Source organism: Hyla sarda, chromosome 6, assembly GCF_029499605.1.
Source record: "Hyla sarda isolate aHylSar1 chromosome 6, aHylSar1.hap1, whole genome shotgun sequence".
Classification (NCBI taxonomy): domain Eukaryota; kingdom Metazoa; phylum Chordata; class Amphibia; order Anura; family Hylidae; genus Hyla; species Hyla sarda.
Window position 1 is genome coordinate 56,281,050 of NC_079194.1, and position 19,215 is coordinate 56,300,264.

General features: G+C 47.1%; 1 long non-coding RNA gene across 1 annotated transcript in view; it reads left to right on the forward strand.

The window, feature by feature from the left end:
- The window catches only part of LOC130275617 (uncharacterized), a 50,603-nt gene extending 31,648 nt beyond the window's left edge, over positions 1 to 18,955 (forward strand). The window contains exon 3 of the long non-coding RNA XR_008844842.1: positions 18,391 to 18,955. This is a non-coding gene — a long non-coding RNA (uncharacterized LOC130275617). The remainder of the gene's footprint in view (positions 1 to 18,390) is intronic.
- The last annotated feature ends 260 nt before the right edge of the window (positions 18,956 to 19,215 follow it).

The following is a 19,215-nucleotide window of genomic DNA, read 5'->3' on the forward strand; positions in this document are numbered from 1 at the left end:
CACATCACCCCCTGTGTAAACAGGGATGTGCGGGTGACAATGATGAAATTAGAGGGTTGTACGATCAATCATTCATACATCCTGGCCTGCGACTGATTTAAAAAGTTTCGATCTAATTGATGGTGGTCCTTATAGATTTGTGGTCCTTACCTTGTAAAAGAGCCTTTAAGGGGTATTCCAGAGGAACAACAAATTCAAATCAACTGGTGCCAGGAAGTTATGGAGATTTGTTATTTACTTCTATCAAAAGATCTTAATCCTTCCAATACTTATCAGCTGCTGTATAGTATTATTTTTTTTATTTTTTTTCTGTCAGACCACAGTGCTCTCTGCTGCCATCTCTGTCCATGTCAGGAACTGTCCAAAGCAGGAGAGGTTTGCTATGGAGATTTGCTCCTGCTCTGGACAGTTCCTGACATGGACAGAGGTGTCAGCAGAGAGCACTGTGGTCAGACTGGAAAGTAGTACACAACTTCCTCTGGAGCATAAAGCAGCTGATAAGTACTGGAAGGATTATGATTTTTTAATAAAAGTAATTTATAAATCTGTTTAACTTTCTGGCACCAGATGATTTTTTTTTTTTGTGTGTGTTTCCCTTCGGAGTACCTCTTTAATACATCTCCTAGGCTGTCTTTCTAGTCTCTACAATAATTATAAATCATATCATTTCCACACCTAGTGTCACACGGAACAAGCACGCCCTGCACTCAGCACATTACATATTCTCCTTAATGTATTCCATTATGATAAACGCCAAGTACAGTTCCTAGGACAACACTTGTACATTGCCAGCAATAAATATGTTCAACCTGCTCATCCTGTTCCTGTCTATATAGTAGTGTTTGTGAAACTGTAGGAATAAGCTGAAATGGGTGAACCAGGACTGAAATGCTGAAAAAATCTAAATTCATCATCACTCATCATAACCATCCGACCCCTGTATAGAAATAGATTGCAAAACGATCCCCGCTAATAAATCATTCTACCAATACTGCAACACTGTGGATACACATAGGGGCTACAGTCTACATCTTTTATGTAATGTCATCATAGTTTTTCAACTTAACAGAGATAAAAGCATGCTACTTCAACTGACATCACGCCACGCCCCCTCCCATAGATATGCATTGAAGGGGTGTGGTGTGATGTCATGAGGGGTGTGTCCATGACCTCCCGAACCCCCACAGCCTGCACCCAGCGTTTGGAACAAAATGTTCCGAAGGCTGGGGTAGTGGAGTACCCCTTTAAACTTGATAAGTGCAAGGTCACACACTTCATCTGCTCGGACACTCAACCAAGCAAAACTTTGGACATGTGGAAAGTTTTATCTATAAGAGGTTGTTCACAAGATAGGATAGCCACAGGATAGGACATAAGGGTCATCACATGGGGTCTGACTACTGGGACCCCCCCCCCCCCCCCCCCGCAACCTTCCGAATGCGACCTGGTTCTCCGACAGGTGCATTGGAGATGCCCGAGTACAGCGTTCTTTTCAGCGTTCTCATGGAAATGAATGAAGTACACTCTTCCCAGAGATTCATAGATGTGTTCAGGAGATTGGAGCCCCCTGTGATCTTCTGAACGAAACCCCTTATCCTCTGTATAGGGGACACGTTGTCTTTCACTGAACAACCTCTTTCAACAGTTTACGTTGCAAATTGATCTACATAATAAAAATTTGTAACCTTGAAAAGATATATGGGGAGATTTATCAAAACCTTTATAGAGCAAAGGTTGACTAGTTGCCCATAGCAACCGGATCAGATTGTTTCTTAAATTTTTCAGAGGCCTTTTTAAAAACTTAGGATTTAATTGGTTGCTACGGGCAACTGCACCACTCTTCCTCTATACAGGTTTTGATAAATCTGCCCAATAGTTTTTTTTTCAATATTATTTGATTTGCACTGGTTCTTGTTTCTATCATCCAGAGCTGCATTCACAATTCTCTATACATCAGTGCATACATGTTTAAAGGGTAGGGGATAAGATGTTAGATCGTGGTGGTCCCACCGCTCGGGACTACCGCGATCCCCGCTTCAGCACCTCTGTCATTCGGTGCACGGAGCGAACTCCACTCATTGCCCAATGACTGGCAATGCCAGCAGCCAACCCCCCTTTATTCACGTCTATGGGAGGATGCATGACGGCAATGTACTAGCCGTCACACCCCCTCCCATAGACATGAATGGAGGGGGCGTGGTGTGACCTCACGAGGGCGGAAGCTGCAAGCTTCCGTGTTCTGAACGCCGCCGCTGCCGGCCCAGAGATCTTACATCTTATCCCCTATCCTTTGGATAGGGGATAACATGTTTTCTGCGGAGTACCCCTTTAAGCATTATTCAATGGTTCAGCTAATCTGCATAGAATTCGCTTTGTTGTTTCACATTCTATAAAGCCTATTGCACAGTAAGGCTGTGTTCACATTACATTTTGGGATGTTCGCTTAGGAGATTTTTAATAACAAAATTGTTGAAAAACTAAAAAAAAAAAAATAAAAATAAAAATCACAATTTACATATTTTGCAAGTTTCTACCGTGCTTGTCAAGTGGGTGTGACTTACATAGAAGGGGGGGGGGGGGTTAGACATGAAGGGAGCATGAGAGCCCCTTGCACCGAATTTACTATCACTGTAATGGAAAATTCTGCCAGCTAGGGGCTGGTAAAGATTTCCTCCCATGCGCCTCTAGATCCAGCGAACTCCTACACTGACGGATTGATTTAGCCCGCGCGTGAGGCATCATGTACCATCCATGGAGACGACTGACATGATGAAAACATAGAATTATCTTTATCCCTCCTTTTATCATTTGTTTTCATTACTTATCATTGTACTTGCAACTGTAAAGTGTAAGTTGGCACTATGTACGGTATATATATATATATATATATATATATATATATATATATATATATATATAAAGATTATTTTAGGAGCCCAGCCAGGGTCTCAGGGGTGCGCCTGCCAACAAGCTTCCAAGAACCACCAGGGGAAGTGGTTATCAAACAGGCTGGAAGAGAAAAGCAGCAAAAGATGAGCAATGCAAAAAAGTTCGAGTGGAGATTTATCAAACCTTTTGCAGAGAAAAAGTGGTGCAGTTGCCCATAGCAACCAATCAGATCTCTTCTTTCATTTTTAAATGGGTCTCTTAAAACTGAAAGAAGCGATCTGTTGAGTTATGGGTAACTGCACCACTCTCCCTCTGCACAAGTTTTAAAAAATCTCCCCATATATCAATATGCCGGCATAAATATACTTCAAAAGATGTCTAAGGCCAGGTTTACATGGGCGAAAAATGTGCGAAATGTCTGCACAAAAAACAGGTGCGGACATTCCACTCATTTTACTAACTAGGAATGCTCGGAAATGCGTCGTCTCATAGACAGCAATGCATTTCCTTGCGGATTCCTGCCATGTGAACAGTGCCGCAGAATCCCATTGAAATCAATGAGACTCTGTTGCAGTGGAATGTTCACGTGGAATTTTAATGCGGAATTCTGCACGGACATTCTGCTGTGTAAACATAGCCTAAATCTCTAAATTTCCCTAAAATCATATCGCTCTCTTTCTCTGTGAAGTCCTACTCACGATTAGATCGCTGGGAGTTCTGAAACAGTCTATTTTGAAATGTTGCACAGCCTGGTTACCATTTACCTTGGCTGTGCGCCTACAAGCGTCTAATAAAAAAAAGGGTGTGTCCTGACACAGGGTATATTGTTAATAGAGTTGAATACATTTTTATAAATGTTTTAGGGTTATAAAAGGCAATAAATAATTATGTGGCAACTAACAAAACCGATTAATAACCTTCAGAAATAAAAAAAAAATAAAAAAAATTTAGGTTCATGCTTAAATGAGCACTGTCAGATCCAAAAAAGTTTTATATGTTGTTACTGATGAAAATAAAAGACCTTTTGTAATAATGTTGTTTAAATTAAAAAAAAAATTAATAAAGGAAATGGCTCCTGAAAATGCAACCACTAGGGGTCCCCATACCTACTGGAACACAAACCAGTCCTTCAGCAGCATCGGGCTTGTCCATGAGTCATGGACAAGAGATAACTCATGGAAAACCACATCAGTACAAGGAGGGACATGTTCCCCTCCCCTGAGAGGATTTTTATCACTGTGAGCTAATGAAAAGAGGGGTTTTTACAATAAATATTGGTGATAGAGGCATAAAAATAAAATGTGCATGGTCAGGAATAGGTACTGAGTAACATAAAAAAAAAACATTTCTGTGGGATCTGACAGGTACGCTTTGATTACTACACAATATAGCAATACAATAGTATGATACTCTAGTCTAAGTATAGGGAAAAATAACAAAAGGAAAAAACTTTTTTTTATGCAAACTTAGATATAAGAGAACCTTCCTATAATTGTATGGTTGGGATTCTTTTAGTGATGTAAAGACAGCTTGGTAATTACTTTTAAGATGGGATTATACACAGCAAGTGAAATAAGTTGTAACATTCATGTTTCAGTAGACTGGAACGCAGATGATAGTGGATCCGCTGGACCTGTGTCGTAGATGACTCGGACCGTACCAGAGCGGAGTCTAAGGTGCCACTGGTTTTCACCAGAGCCTGCCGCAAAGTGGGATGGACTTGCTGCGGCAGGCGGCACCCAGGTTGCTACCCCTGGCACGGCTCGACCACACAGGCGGCTGGGGAGATTCGAGGCACAGGTGGGATTAGGCAACTCATGGTCTGGATAGCAGGAGGTCAGGGCAGGCGGCACAGTAGCGTAGTGAGGAATGTAGCAAATGGTCAGTAGGCAGGCGGCAAAGGAGCAAGGTCAGGTCATGGAGCAAAAGTATAATACATGGCAAGGCAATACACAGGAATGCTTTCTGTAAGGCTCTAGGGCAACAAAGATCCGGCAGGGAAGTGTGGGAGGTGGAAGAATTTATCAATGAGCCACAGTTGTTACTTCACTAACGAGCGCACTGGCCCTTTAAATCTTTAAGCTCCGGCGCGAGCGTGCCCTAGAGGATGGGGACAGGCACGCAGAGAGGCAGAGGTGGGGACAGGAGAAGCACCAGTGTCAGGATCTGGGCTGGTAGCGGAGGCTGGTGGTAGATCCGCTGTGCCAGAGAGGTGATGACGTGGGCCGTAGAAGGGGAACGGAGTCTAAGGAGTTACTGGTTTTCACCAGAGCCCGCCGCAAAGCGGGATGGACTTGCTGCGGCAAGTAACCCCCAGGTCGTTCCACCCAGTAGCGACTTAACCTCTCTGGCTGCTGAGATAAGGCAAGGTACAAGAGGATCAGACAAAGGCGTAGTCAGACGTAGCAAATGGTTAGGGCAGGCGGCTCAGGTTCACAGGCAGAAGTCAGTAGCAACGGGAACGGCAACAGGCAGGGTAACACAGGAACAAGGAATGCTTTCTCTCAGGCACAAAGGCAACAAAGATCCGGCAGGAGGCTGTGGGAGGAGACGGTACTTATAGGCAGTGCACAGGTGAGGCCTAATTAAGTCCAAACAGCACTCCCTCTCACAAAGCTTAACCCTTAATGAACCACTTTGGACCAGGCACCAATCACCTGTGCACTGGTCCTTTAGATCTAAGAGTCTCGGTGCACGCGCGCCCTAGAGAGTGGGGATGCACGTGCTGTGACGCCGGAGCACTGCCTGGGGACACATGCTGTGAGCGCTCCGAGGCCAGCAGGGGGCCCGAGCGCTCAGCGTAACAGTACCCCCCCCTTTGGTCTCCCCCTCTTTTTGGTACCCAAGAACTTGAGGATGAGGCCGCGGTCTAGGATGTTCTCATCCGGCTCCCAAGATCTCTCTTCAGGACCGCAGCCCTCCCAGTCGACCAGAAATAATTTTCTCCCTCTAACCACTTTGGATGCCAAAATCTCCTTGACGGAGAACACATCTGAAGTTCCAGACACGGGTGTGGGAGAAATGTCCTTGGGGGGAAAACGGTTGAAGATTGCTGGTTACAGAAGGGAGACATGAAAATAATTAGGTATTCTGAGGGAGGAAGGGAGATGGAGCTGATAGACCACGGGATTAATTTTCTTCTTGATTCTGTAGGGGCCCAAGTAACGGGGACCTAATTTGTAACTTGGGACCCTAAATCGGATGTACTTGGAAGACAGCCACACTTTGTCCCCTGTGGCAAAAACTGGAGGAACCCGACGTTTCTTATCGGCCTGTGTCTTAATGCGAGAGCTGGCTGAAAGAAGAGATTGGTGCGCCTCACTCCAGATGGATACAAAATCGACAGGGGGTACTTCCGAGGAGGTGGACAACGGAAGAGGCGGCAAAGGGTGACGTCCACACACCACGAAAAAAGGAGACTTGTTAGAAGTGGAGGACTCTTTGTGGTTGTAGGAGAACTGAGCCCACGGGAGCAAGTCTACCCAATCATCCTGACGAGAGGAGACAAAGTGCCGGAAATAGTCACCCAAAATTTGATTAATGTGCTCTACTTGACCGTTGGACTGGGGGTGGTAGGAAGAAGAGAAGTCCAATTTAATCTTCAGTTGACCACAGAGGGCTCTCCAAAACTTAGACACAAACTGTACCCCTCTGTCGGATACAATGTGTGTGGGTAGACCATGGAGAAGAAAAATGTGAGAAAGAAATTGTTTCGCCAGCAATGGCGCAGAAGGAAGAGCAGACATAGGTACAAAGTGCATCATCTTGGAAACCGGTCCACAACCACCCAAATAACAGTTTTGCTATGAGAAGGTGGGAGATCGGTGACAAAGTCCATGGCGATGTGGGACCATGGAGTCTCTGGAACTGGCAGCGGCTGAAGCAGGCCTGCCGGTCTCTGGCGGGGTGTCTTGTCCCGGGCACACACAGCACAGGCCTGGACGAAATCCTTAACGTCCCTCTCCAAAGATGGCCACCAGTAGCTTCTGGAGATCAGTTGTAGGGTTTTCCGAAGACCTGGAGGGCCTGCCATCAGTTAAGAATGTCCCCACTTGAGTACCCTAAGATGAAGACGAGGTGGCACGAAGGTCTTGCCCGGAGGAAGAAGACGTAAATCCGCAGGAGTAGAAACAATCAATCGCTCATGAGGAATGATATGCTGAGGTGACACTTCTTCTCCGGTGATATCTGAGGTGCGAGAGAGAGCGTCAGCCCGGATGTTTTTGGCAGCCGGTCTGAAATGAATAAGAAAATTATACCGGGGGAAAAACAGAGACCAGCGGGCTTGGTGGGGATTAAGTCTTTGAGCAAACTGAAGATAGGACAGATTCTTGTGGTCCGTAAATATGTTCACAGGGTGAACAGACCCTTCTAGGAGATGTCTACATTCCTCCAGCGCCAACTTGATGGCAAGAAGTTCTCTGTCTCCGATTGAGTAGTTTCTCTCAGCAGACGAGAAGGACTTCTGGGTTAGTACGGCTCCGGCTCCAACAGAGGAGGCATCCACCTCTAAGAAGAAGGGCTTCGAGGAATCCGGTCTGGTGAGGACAGGTGCAGAAGCAAAGGCGGACTTCAGGGTGCGGAAAGCTTCTTCGGCCGGAGGAGTCCATGACTTCGGATTAGCCCCTTTCTTAGTCAGGGCCACGATTGGAGCCACCAGGGTGGAGTAATGTGGAATAAATTGCCGGTAATAATTGGCAAAACCCAGGAACCTCTGTATGGCCCGTAGACCTGTGGGACGAGGCCAATCCAGAACTGCCGAGAGTTTAGAAAGGTCCATCTGTAGGACTTGTGCGGAGATGTTGTAACCAAGAAAAGGCAGGCTAGATTGTTTAAAGAGACATTTCTCAAACTTGGCATAAAGGTGATTTCTTCTCAGACGAGACAGAACCAGACGAACATGAGTACGGTGTTGCTCAAGGTTAGGAGAATAAATGAGGATATTGTCCACATACACCACCACACAAGTGTAGAGAAGGTCTCTGAAAATGTCATTCTAACAAATTCTTGAAAGACGGCCGGGGCATTGCACAGGCCAAAAGGCATGACTAAATACTCAAAGTGACCATCCCGTGTGTTAAAGACAGTCTTCCACTCGTCTCCCTCTCAAAATCGGACCAAATTATAGGCACCTCTCAGATCCAATTTGGTGAAGATCCTGGCACCTCGAAGTCGATCGAAGAGCTCTGAAATGAGTGGAAGGGGATATCGGTTCTTAATGGTGATTTTGTTTAGACCACGATAGTCGATGCAGGGAGCCGTCTTTCTTAGAGACAAAGAAGAAACCTGCTCCATCAGGGGAGGAAGACTTCCTGATGAACCCCCTCTGTAGGTTCTCCTGAATGTACTCTGACATGGCTTGAGTCCCAAGTAGAGAGAGGGTAAATTCTTCCACGTGGTGGAGTGGTGCAAGGCATGAGGTCTATATGACAATCATAAGGCCTATGCAGGGGGCAAAGTCTCTGCTTGCTTTTTACAGAAGACATCTGCAAAGTCCAAATATGGTTCCGGAAGGCCTGGAGGAGCTGGAGTATAAGATGCATGTTTAGCAGAAACTGGCAGGAGACATTTGCCAAAACAAGATGATCCCCAACTTCGGATCTCCCTGGAGGACCAATCCAGGACAGGACTGTGACGCTGGAGCCAGGGCAGACCTAGCAGTACTCCAACAGACATCTGGAGGGGTTCAGTACGGTAGAGAACGGTAGCATCCAGTCTCTCACCATTGACAGTGGTAATCAGGGCGTAGCTAGAAACCACAGGGCCCTGGTGAAAAAATTTGCCCAGGCCCCCCCCCCCCCCCCCCATCACCCGACGACCCGCTTCCCCAATCCCGGGCGACCCCTTACTCAAAGATATCAGTGACTACAGTACTGATGAGACACAGTCAGGAGAATACACAACTATATAAGTTAATAACAGGCAGGGGCGGACAGACAAAACATATGCCCAGGCATTTAAGAATAAGCAGTCCATTTTTCTAGTGAGGGTCCAACTGTTGGGACCCCCACCTATCACCTTGGTTCCAGTTGCTCTCCAGCTGTTGGAAAGCTATAACTCCCATCATGTCTGGAGAGCCTCAGGCATTAAAAGAGTTGTAGTTTTGCAATAGCTTGAGAGCCACAGATTAGGCTACATCGTGGCCACTGGCCTATCATCACTGCAGAACTAACAAGTGACCACAGCTCTGATAGGGACAGTCAGGAGAAAGCACAATGATATTAGTGACGTCTTCTCTGTTGTCTTTTCTTTTCTTCTCCATCTGGTCCAGACGTCAGGACGTCTTCCAGCTCCATCTTCTCTGCAGAGTCTGACACCCGGACATCATAGGTTCTCACTTTACACAGAGGATGAGGATCTGCTGACAAAGATATGAATCATTATTATTCTGCTAAATACTGTACCCCCTGAATATAATACTGCCACCTACTGTACCCCCTGAATATAATACTGCCACCTACTGTATCCCCTGAATATAATACTGCCACACACTGTACCCCCTGAATATAATACTGCCACACACTGTTCCCCCTGAATATAATACTGCCACACACTGTTCCCCCTGAATATAATACTGCCACACACTGTTCCCCCTGAATATAATACTGCCACCTACTGTACCCCCTGAATATAATACTGCCACCTACTGTACCCCCTGAATATAATACTGCCACACACTGTATCCCCTGAATACTACCACCCACTGTACCTCCTGCATATAACACTACCACCCACTGTACCCCTGAATATAATACTGCCATACACTGTATCCCCTGAATATAAAACTACCATACACTGTACCTCCTGCATATAACATCGCCATCCACTGAACCCCTGAATATAATACTGCCACCTACTGTACCCCCTGAATATAAACCCTCAAAAATAACCATGTTATACTCTGAATATAACCCTGCCACACACTACCTTCCAAATATAATAATCCCTCCATAAAACTAATACTAATACTGTTTCTTCTCAGTTTAGCTGAATCACATCCGCGGCGACAAGCCTCCCCTTCAGGCCCAGGATCTCGGGCTTTGCCTGAGGGCCCGAAGTGCGGCAATTGTATAGTATAGTGGCAAGGGGGCCCTGTGGTAAGGGGCCTGGTCACGATGGCGACCTTTGCGATCTCTATAGCTACGCCACTGGTGGTAATGTAGTAGGACTTGACAAGACGGACCACTGGAATATTAAACTTGCTTATAAGTGAGGCGTCAATGAAGTTGCCGGCGGAACCGGAATCCAGAAAGGCAATAGCAATGAAGGATGTCTTGGCTGGGACACAGATTCACACAAACACTGTAAGGCGTGGAGAGGTAGCGTTCACAGCTAGCAACGCCTCTCCAACGTTAACTAGGTGCGCGTTTCCCGGACGAGGCGGACGGAGAGGACAGTCTTTTAAGAAATGTTGTGTACTGGCACAGTACAGACACAGATTCTCGTCTCTGCGGCGGTTCCTTTCTTGAGGGGTGTCAGGATCCGGATAGGAATGCAGTGAGGATACTGGTGGTCGATCCTCTGTGTCAGTGGGGTGATGATGTGGGCCGTACCAGGGGAACGGAGTCTAAGGGGTTACTGGTTTTCACCAGAGCCCGCCGCAAAGCGGGATGGACTTGCAGCGGCAGGTAACCCCCAGGTCGTTCCACCTGATAGTGACTCAACCCCAGGCAAGAGCAAGGTCGGACGTGGCAGAAGGTCAGGGCAGGCAGCAAGGATCGTAGTCAGGGGCAACAGCAGAGGGTCTGGAATACTGGCTTGGAACATACACTAAACGCTTTCTCTGGCACAAGGCAACAAGATCCGGTGATACCAGGAAGGGGAAGTGGGTTTTTATAGGAAGGACGCAGGTGTATGTACTGATTGGGCCAGGCGCCAATCAATGGCGCACTGGCCCTTTAAATCTCAGAGTCGGCGCGCACGTGCCCTAGGGAGCGGTGCCGCGCGTGCCGTGACTGAGCAGACAGAGGACAAGGCAGGTGAGGGGATTGGGATGCGAGCCGCGGGCGGGCGCGTCCCGCTGCGCGGGTCGCATCCCCGCCGGTGACACTAATCCGACCGGGGCGCTGCATGGAGGTGAACGCCGCAAGGGCTCCGGGGAGGAGCAGGGACCCGGAGCGCTCGGCGTAACATGGGGTCAGGCGTGACCGATCCACATGCATGGCTTTCTTGGCAGGAGGCCCAGCAGAGGGTTGCAGTGAACGCAGGAAGACAGGAGCCAAACGAGGATAGCGTCTCATACAAACATTTCCTTTCTCCTGACGGAGTTCCTCTAGTCTCTCGGCGAAACGCATATCAATCCTGGTGGCCAAGTGGATGAGGTCACTCAGGGTAGAAGGCATTTCCCGTGCGGCAAGAACATCTTTTATGTCACTGGACAGACCTTTCATGAACGTGGCACAGAGCGCTTCATTATTCCAGGACAGTTCCGAGGCCAGAGTGCGAAAACGGATGGCGTATTCGCCCACAGAAGAATTTCCCTGATTCAGGGTCAACAAGGCAGTCTCTGCTGAGGCAACCCAGGCTGGCTCCTCAAAAACACTCCGGAATTCTTGGCAGAAGGACTGGGCAGTAGCAGTGGCCGGATCTTACTGTCAGGATTCGGGCTGGTAGCTGGTAGCGGAGGCTGGTGGTGGATCCGCTGTGCCAGAGAGGTGATGACGTGGGCTGTACCAGGGGTATGGAGTCTAAGGAGTTACTGGTTTTCACCAGAGCCCGCCACAAAGCGGGATGGACTTGCTGCGGCAAGTAACCCCCAGGTCGTTCCACCCAGTAGCGACTCAACCTCTCTGGCTGCTGAGATAAGGCAAGGTACAAGAGGATCAGGCAAAGGCGTAGTCAGACATAGCAAATGGTCAGGGCAGGCGGCTCAGGTTCACAGGCAGAAGTCAGTAGCAACGGGAACGGCAACAGGCAGGGTAACACAAGAACAAGGAATGCTTTCTCTAAGGCACAAAGGCAACAAAGATCTGGCAGAAGGCTGTGGGAGGAGACGGTACTTATAGGCAGTGCACAGGTGAGGCCTAATTAAGTCCAAACAGCACTCCCTCTCACAAAGCTTAACCCTTAATGAACCACTTTGGACCAGGCACCAATCACCTGTGCACTGGTCCTTTAGATCTAAGTGTCCCGATGCATGCACGCCCTAGAGATCGGGGATGCACACGCTGTGACGCCGGAGCGCTGCCTGGGGACACACGCTGTGAGCGCTCCGAGGCCAGTTATGTGTAATAATGTGAAATGACACGGGGAAAAAGTATTAAACTCAAAAAGAAAGGGAGGCTTCAAAAGACACGGAAAACTGAAATCTATCAATAATTGAAAAGCAATCCAGTCCCTTGTCAGTGCAAATTTATATCAGATGGTTCAGTCCCATCTGATGGCTACAAAAAGGTCTCATTGCCAAGGTGTCACACAAGGCACATCTCATGATGGGTAAAAAGCAAAGAGCTGTCTCAAGACACTCACAATTGTTGTAAAACATAACAATGGTGTTGGTCACAGGCGCATTTTTAAGCTTCTGAATGTTCCTGTCAGCACTGTTTGATTTATAATATGGAATTGGAAAGACAATTATTTCACCCTAAATTTGCCTTGACCAAGTGCTCTTCATGAGCTTTCTGACAGAAGAGAAAAGAATGATCAGAAGAGTTCTCCAAGAGCCAAGGACACTTATGAAGAGCTTCAAAGGGATATTGAATTAGTAGGTACTATTGTCTCAAAGAAACAGTATTTGGTGAGAAAAATAGGGGTTGTGTTCAATACTTTAGTTGATATAGCAGCAATCTGTCTCCATTTTCATTCCTGGTGAACTTTCCAGTCCAGGAATTAGAAGCTTTTCTACCACCTCCGAGAAAAAATGATTAACAAGAGAATCATAAAGAAGAAGCTTCACATGAGCTCCTTTGCTTTCTCCTGTTGATAGCGGGGGGTTCCAGCGCTCAGGTCCACCGCATTCAGCTACTTATCCCCTATCCACATGATAGGGGATAAGTAGCTGATTGCGGTGGGTCTGAGCGCTGGAACCCCCCGCTATCAGCGGGGCGAGACCCGGCACTCTCGCTCCACTGCGCACTGCAGGCACTGAAAAGTGTGTGCTGCAGGTGCCAAGAAGACCTGAATACACCCTTCGGAATCATTGATGCTCTCATAGAAATGAGAACACATGCGCTCCACTTTGAGAGAGCCGGAGGCCCATCACAGAGATTGCAGGGGTCCCAGCGGTCTGACCACCGCGATCAGCTACTTATCCTGAACTTCGCTCTTAACCAGAAGACTGGCAATGCGGGGCAGAGGCTCGTGACATGACGGTCACACCCAGCTTGTGACTTCACGGCCATGCCCCCTCAATGCAAGTCTATGGGAGGGGGCGAGACTGCACCACGCTCCCTCCCATAGACTTGCATTGAGGGGGCATGACCATGACGTCACGAGCGGGGCAGGGGTGTGACATCACGAGCCTCCGGTGCAGCAGAGAGATCACGGGAGTCCCCAGCGGTGGGACCCCCACGATCAGACATCTTATCCTCTATCCATTGTATAGGGGATAAGATGTCTAGGGGCGGAGTACCCCTTTAAGCTATTTATTGACAGTAAAATAATTATTTTGGATGGGAATTGGCTATAACTTTTCTTTAAGATGTGACCTGATGTGCCAAAATTCACAAAACATTTTTAGGGCTGCACACAAACATTTTTAGGACAGCACAACCCCTGGCCGATATGGACATCAATCTCCTGGAATGACGCTTGTTTAACAAGTGTATTACACGGTTCGGATATCAGGGGGAAGGGCCACATAAATTGTCGCTGGATTTTTCTGGGCGCCCTTTATCCCTATCATTTGCCAGCTGCACATCACATATTTTTTACACAGGTTGATGTGTGGTCAACAATTAAAGATCATTTTGACAGGGCAAAACAGGAAGATTAGCCAATGAACGGGAAGACACTCATCAGCTGATCACTGGCCCTATTAATATATCTGCCAAACAGAATCACTCCATGTAACAGAGCGCTAGGATACATTGGCTTAGAATTAGATCGTTTTAGTAAATATGGGCCATTGTTTTTTTATTCCATTCATATGCAGTGACATGTAAAGAATCATATAGCATATTGGTTCTTCGTATTCCTCCAAATTTAGCCTGAACTATTACCTTGACTTTTTTCTACCTGTTTCATATCTTTAAAGGGGTACTCTACTGGCCAGCATGGAACTAAATGTTCCGAATGCTGTTTTCGCGCAGCGTGGGCAGCTGTCGCGCCCCCTCCCATAGACTTGCATTCAGGGGGCATGGTCGTGATGTCACGAGGGGGCGTGGTCGACCCCCCGCAGCGCAAAAACAGCATTCGGAACATTTAGTTCCATGCTGACCAGTGGAGTACCCCTTTAACCTCTTAAGGACTCAGCCCATTTTGGCCTTAAGGACTCAGAATTAAATTTTTACGTTTTCATTTTTTCCTCCTCGCCTTCTAAAAATCATAACTCTTTTATATTTTCATCCACAGACTAGTATGAGGGCTTGTTTTTTGCGCGACCAGTTGTCCTTTGTAATGACATCACTCATTATATCATAAAATGTATGGCGCAACCAAAAAACACTATTTTTGTGGGGAAATTAAAACGAAAAACGCAATTTTGCTAATTTTGGAAGGTTTTGTTTTCACGCCGTACAATTTCTGGTAAAAATGACATGTGTTCTTTATTCTGAGGGTCAATATGATTAAAATGATACCCATTATTATATACTTTTATATTATTGTTGCGCTTAAAAAAAATCACAAACTTTTTAACCAAATTAGTACGTTTATAATCCCTTTATTTTGATGACCTATAACTTTTTTATTTTTCCGTATAAGCGGCGGTATGGGGGCTCATTTTTTGCGCCATGATCTGTACTTTTTTTTGATACCACATTTGTATATAAAAAACTTTTAATACATTTTTTATAAATTTTTTTTAAATAAAATGTAATAAAAAAGTAGGAATTTTGGACTTTTTAAATTTTTTTTCGTTCACGCCGTTCACCGTATGGGATAATTAACATTTTATTTTAATAGTTCGGACATTTACGCACGCGGCGATACCAAATATGTCTATAAAAAATGTTTTTTACGCTTTTTGGGGGTAAAATAGGAAAAAACGGACGTTTTACTTTTTTATTGGGGGAGGGGATTTTTCACTTTTTTTTTACTTTTACTTTTACATTTTTTTACATTTTTTTTTACACTTGAATAGTCCCCATAGGGGACTATTCATAGCAATACCATGATTGCTAATACTGATCTGTTCTATGTATAGGACATAGAACAGATCAGTATTATCGGTCATCTCCTGCTCTCGTCTGCTCGATCACAGACCAGAGCAGGAGACGCCGGGAGCCGCACGGAGGAAGGTGAGGGGACCGAATCGTTCATTTAAATCGCGAACTGCCGCAGATGCCGGGATCTGTATTGATCCCGGCACCTGAGGGGTTAATGGCGGACGCCCGCGAGATCGCGGGCGTCGGCCATTGCCGGCGGGTCCCTGGCTGCGATCAGCAGCCGGGATCAGCCGCGCATGACACGGGCATCGCTCCGATGCCCGCGGTTATGCTTAGGACGTAAATGTACGTCCTGGTGCGTTAAGTACCACCTCACCAGGACGTACATTTACGTCCTGCGTCCTTAAGGGGTTAAAGGGGTACTCCGGCGCTTAGACATCTTATCCCCTATCGCGGGGGCCCCCGTGATCTTGCACCGGTGACCACGTGGACGATAGCGTGTGACGTCACGCCTCCGCCCCCGTGTGACGTCACGCTCCGCCCCTCAATGCAAGCCTATGGGAGGGGGCGTGTCACTCCCCCTCCCATAGGCTTGCATTGAGGGGCGGAGCGTGACGTCACACGGGGGCGGAGGCGTGACGTCACACGCTGCCGGCCACGTGGTCGCCGGTAATCAGACCCGGAGCGAACATTCTCCGGGGACTGATTTTAACTGGGGTGCTGCGTGCAAGATCACAGGGGTCCCCAGCGGCGGGACCCCCGCGATCAGGCATCTTATCCCCTCTCCTTTCGATAGGGGATAAGATGTCTAAGCACCGGAGTGCCCCTTTAATAATAATGTATAGGCCATGAACTGGTAAGTACAATAAATTCATACTGAATAGTTATTTTTTACCACTCAGTCTCAGAATGAATCACCTGAACTGGTTAATATTTCATTCATAGGAAGCACTGGTCCTTTCTCTCCCAGTTTTTCTCCAGATCATTGAAATTCCACTTGTGTTTGTGGAGACAGGGTGGGGAGGAGAGAAGGTCAGAATCTTAACTTTTACAATGCGTGGCATTGTTGGAGATGCCAAGACAACGCCTTAGGGTGAGGCCACAGAAAAGCAGGTGAGCGATAAATACTAAGGCACCAACTTACATGCCATCGCTGTCTGCGGAGGGAAATTCAGCGCAGAGGGAATAGTACCATCCATGTCACGAGCGAATAATGTGGGCAGGTCTAGTAGTGTCCGGCTGAGGCTGTGTGTGAAAAAGATGTACTGCAGCTGACTTCTACTTTTATGTCCCAATATTTGTTTCGAAATCATTCTGGAAGGTGTGGGGAACAACATCAGGCAGATTAGGATCTAGAAGTTATGACACATATAAAAGGAGATTGTAAGAGCCAATAAAATCAGCATTGTTTGCTTTTTTGTGTGTTTTTTAGCTTTAAAGGGGTACTCCACCCCTAGACATCTTATCCCCTATCCAAAGGATAGGGGATAAGATGTCTGATCACGGGGGTCCCGCTGCTGGGGACCCCCGCAATATCAGCTGCGGCACCCCAGACATCCGGTGCACGGATGACTGGCAATGCGGGGTGAAGGCTTGTGACGTCATGGCCATGCCCCCTCAATAAAATTCTATAAGAGGGGGTGCGCCCCCTCCCATAGACTTGCATTGAGGGAGCGCGACCGTGACGTCACGAACCTCCGGCGCTGCACTCGACGCTCTAAACGAACACCGGGTGCAGCAGAGAGATCGTGGGGGTCCCCAGCGGGGAGCCCGACGATCAAATATCTTATCCCCTATCCTTTGGATAGGGGATAAGATGTCTAGGGGGCAGAGTACCCCTTTAAGGGGTTATCCTCAGAATAGGCGATCAATATAGATCATTGGGGTCTGACTCCTGGCATCACCACTGATCAGCTGTTATAAGGGGCCTTGAACAGAGCAGTCATTCAATTGTTGGTATACGCACTACAAGGTACTACATGTAAGTGAATAAGACAATAATGGAGTACATTGCTGCTAGACATGTGTCAAAGCCCATTTGAAAAGTTAATCAGGTGGGTTGCCAATTTTTAAAGGGGTACTCTGGTGGAAAACAGATTTTTTTTTTTATCAATTGGTGCCAAAAAGTTAAACAGATATTTAAATGATTTCTATTTAAAAAGCTTAATCCTTCCAGTACTTATCAGCTGCTTTTGCTACGGAGCAAGTTGTATAGTTCTTTTCTGCCTGCCCACAGTGCTCTCTGCTGCCACCTCTGTCCGTGCCAGGAATTGTCTAGAGTAGGAGAGGTTTGCTATGGGGATTTGCTTCTGCTCTGGACAGTTCCTGACATGGACAGAGGTGTCAGCAGAGAACACTTTCAGGCAGAAAAGAACAACTTCCTCTGGAGCATACAGCAGCTGAAAAGTACTGGAAGGATTAAGATTTTTTAATAGACGTTTTGGTGGCACAGTACGGGGTGGTGTTGTCCCCGTACCTTCCCTGCCCTGTTAGGCAGTCTCCCTTCGTGCCCCCCAGGGCCCCCTGCAATATTATCCCTTTTGTATATATGTTTTGTCTTATAAAATGTACTGTTCCTGTAATTGTTATACCATGTGATTGTTACCCAGGAGGCAATAGTGATCAGATAACCTACGTGTGGCCAATGGGACAACCCAGAGCCACCCCTATAAAACCAGAGGTGGAGCTACAATCTCTTCTCTTCCTGCTGAGGTCCAGAGCAGTCATCTCAGTGTGTGTGTCCAGAGCATTGGAGGTCTCAAGCCTAAAGTCTGCAGCCACAAGTCCAGCTCAAGTAAACTGAAGTCATTATCTTGTCAGTCACAGTCAATCAAGTCAAGTCTTCTTAGAGCAGTTACAAGGCCTAATAACTTCCATATGTTTGAGCAAGTAAGGACATTTCTCTGCCACATGGACTTTTTGTGTTCATCAGTTACTACTACCAGGCCTGGAAATGGACATTGTTTGTAATGTCTCAGGAACTATCTTTGGCCCTAGTGGTCACTTCGGTCCTCCGCCCTCCAGGACTGGGCATCGAGGACAACTCCATTTAAGAGGGGGGATTTGTGGTGGCCCAGTACAGGGCGGTGTTATCACCGTACCTTCCCTGTCCTGTCAGGCAGTCTCCCTTTCTGGCCTCCCAGGGCCCCCTGAAATATTACCCCTGTTGTATATATGTTTTGCCTTATAAAATGTACTGTTCCTTTAATTGCTATACCATGTGATTGTTACCCAGGAGGCAATGGTGACCAGATGACCTACATGTGGCCAGTGGGACTCCCCAGAGACACCCCTATAAAACCAGAGGTGGAGCTACAATCTCTTCTCTTCCTGCTGAGGTCCAGAGCAGTCGTCTCAGTGTGTGTGTCCAGGGCATTGGAGGCCTCAAGCCTAAAGTCTGCAGCTACAAGTCCAGCTTAAGTAAACTAAAGTCATCATCACAAAGTCAGTCAAGTCAAGTCTGCTGTTTAGTCACTGTGGCCTGCACTAAAGTGTCCCAACCTACTACAAGTCCCAGCAAGCCTGCGAGGTCTCCCTGTGTCACTGGTCACCTCCCTGGGGTCCTGGCTGTACTGCATAGACTGTACCAACTGTCTACCCACAGTAAAGCTACTGTTGTCCGTAACTTGGTGCCAGTGTCTCCATTGCCCCCGTGCCTAGCCCAGGACCAGCGGTATTACCTTCGGGTGGTTAAGGCTAAACCACGCCCTAGCATCACAAATACAAGGGGTTAACAACAACTGCCCCTAGGGTTATAACATCTACCCTCCTGACGAAGTGGGTTAGCCCACGAAACGACGTTCATCGAGGGTGCACGGGGTCCCCAAATGGTTATTATGGTACCACTATGTTATTAATGTTATTGTAGCATTACCTGGGATTGTGTATATATATGGAGCATGATCCAAGATCTTATATGTATGTTGTTCATCTATCTCGGCAGGGGACGCCGTTGCTTATTGGGGCGCATGTTTTTTATGGGTTAGGGGTGTCTATACATGATTATCAAAACAGCTCAAAAAAGGACAATGTTATTTAACCCCTTAAGGACACATGACGT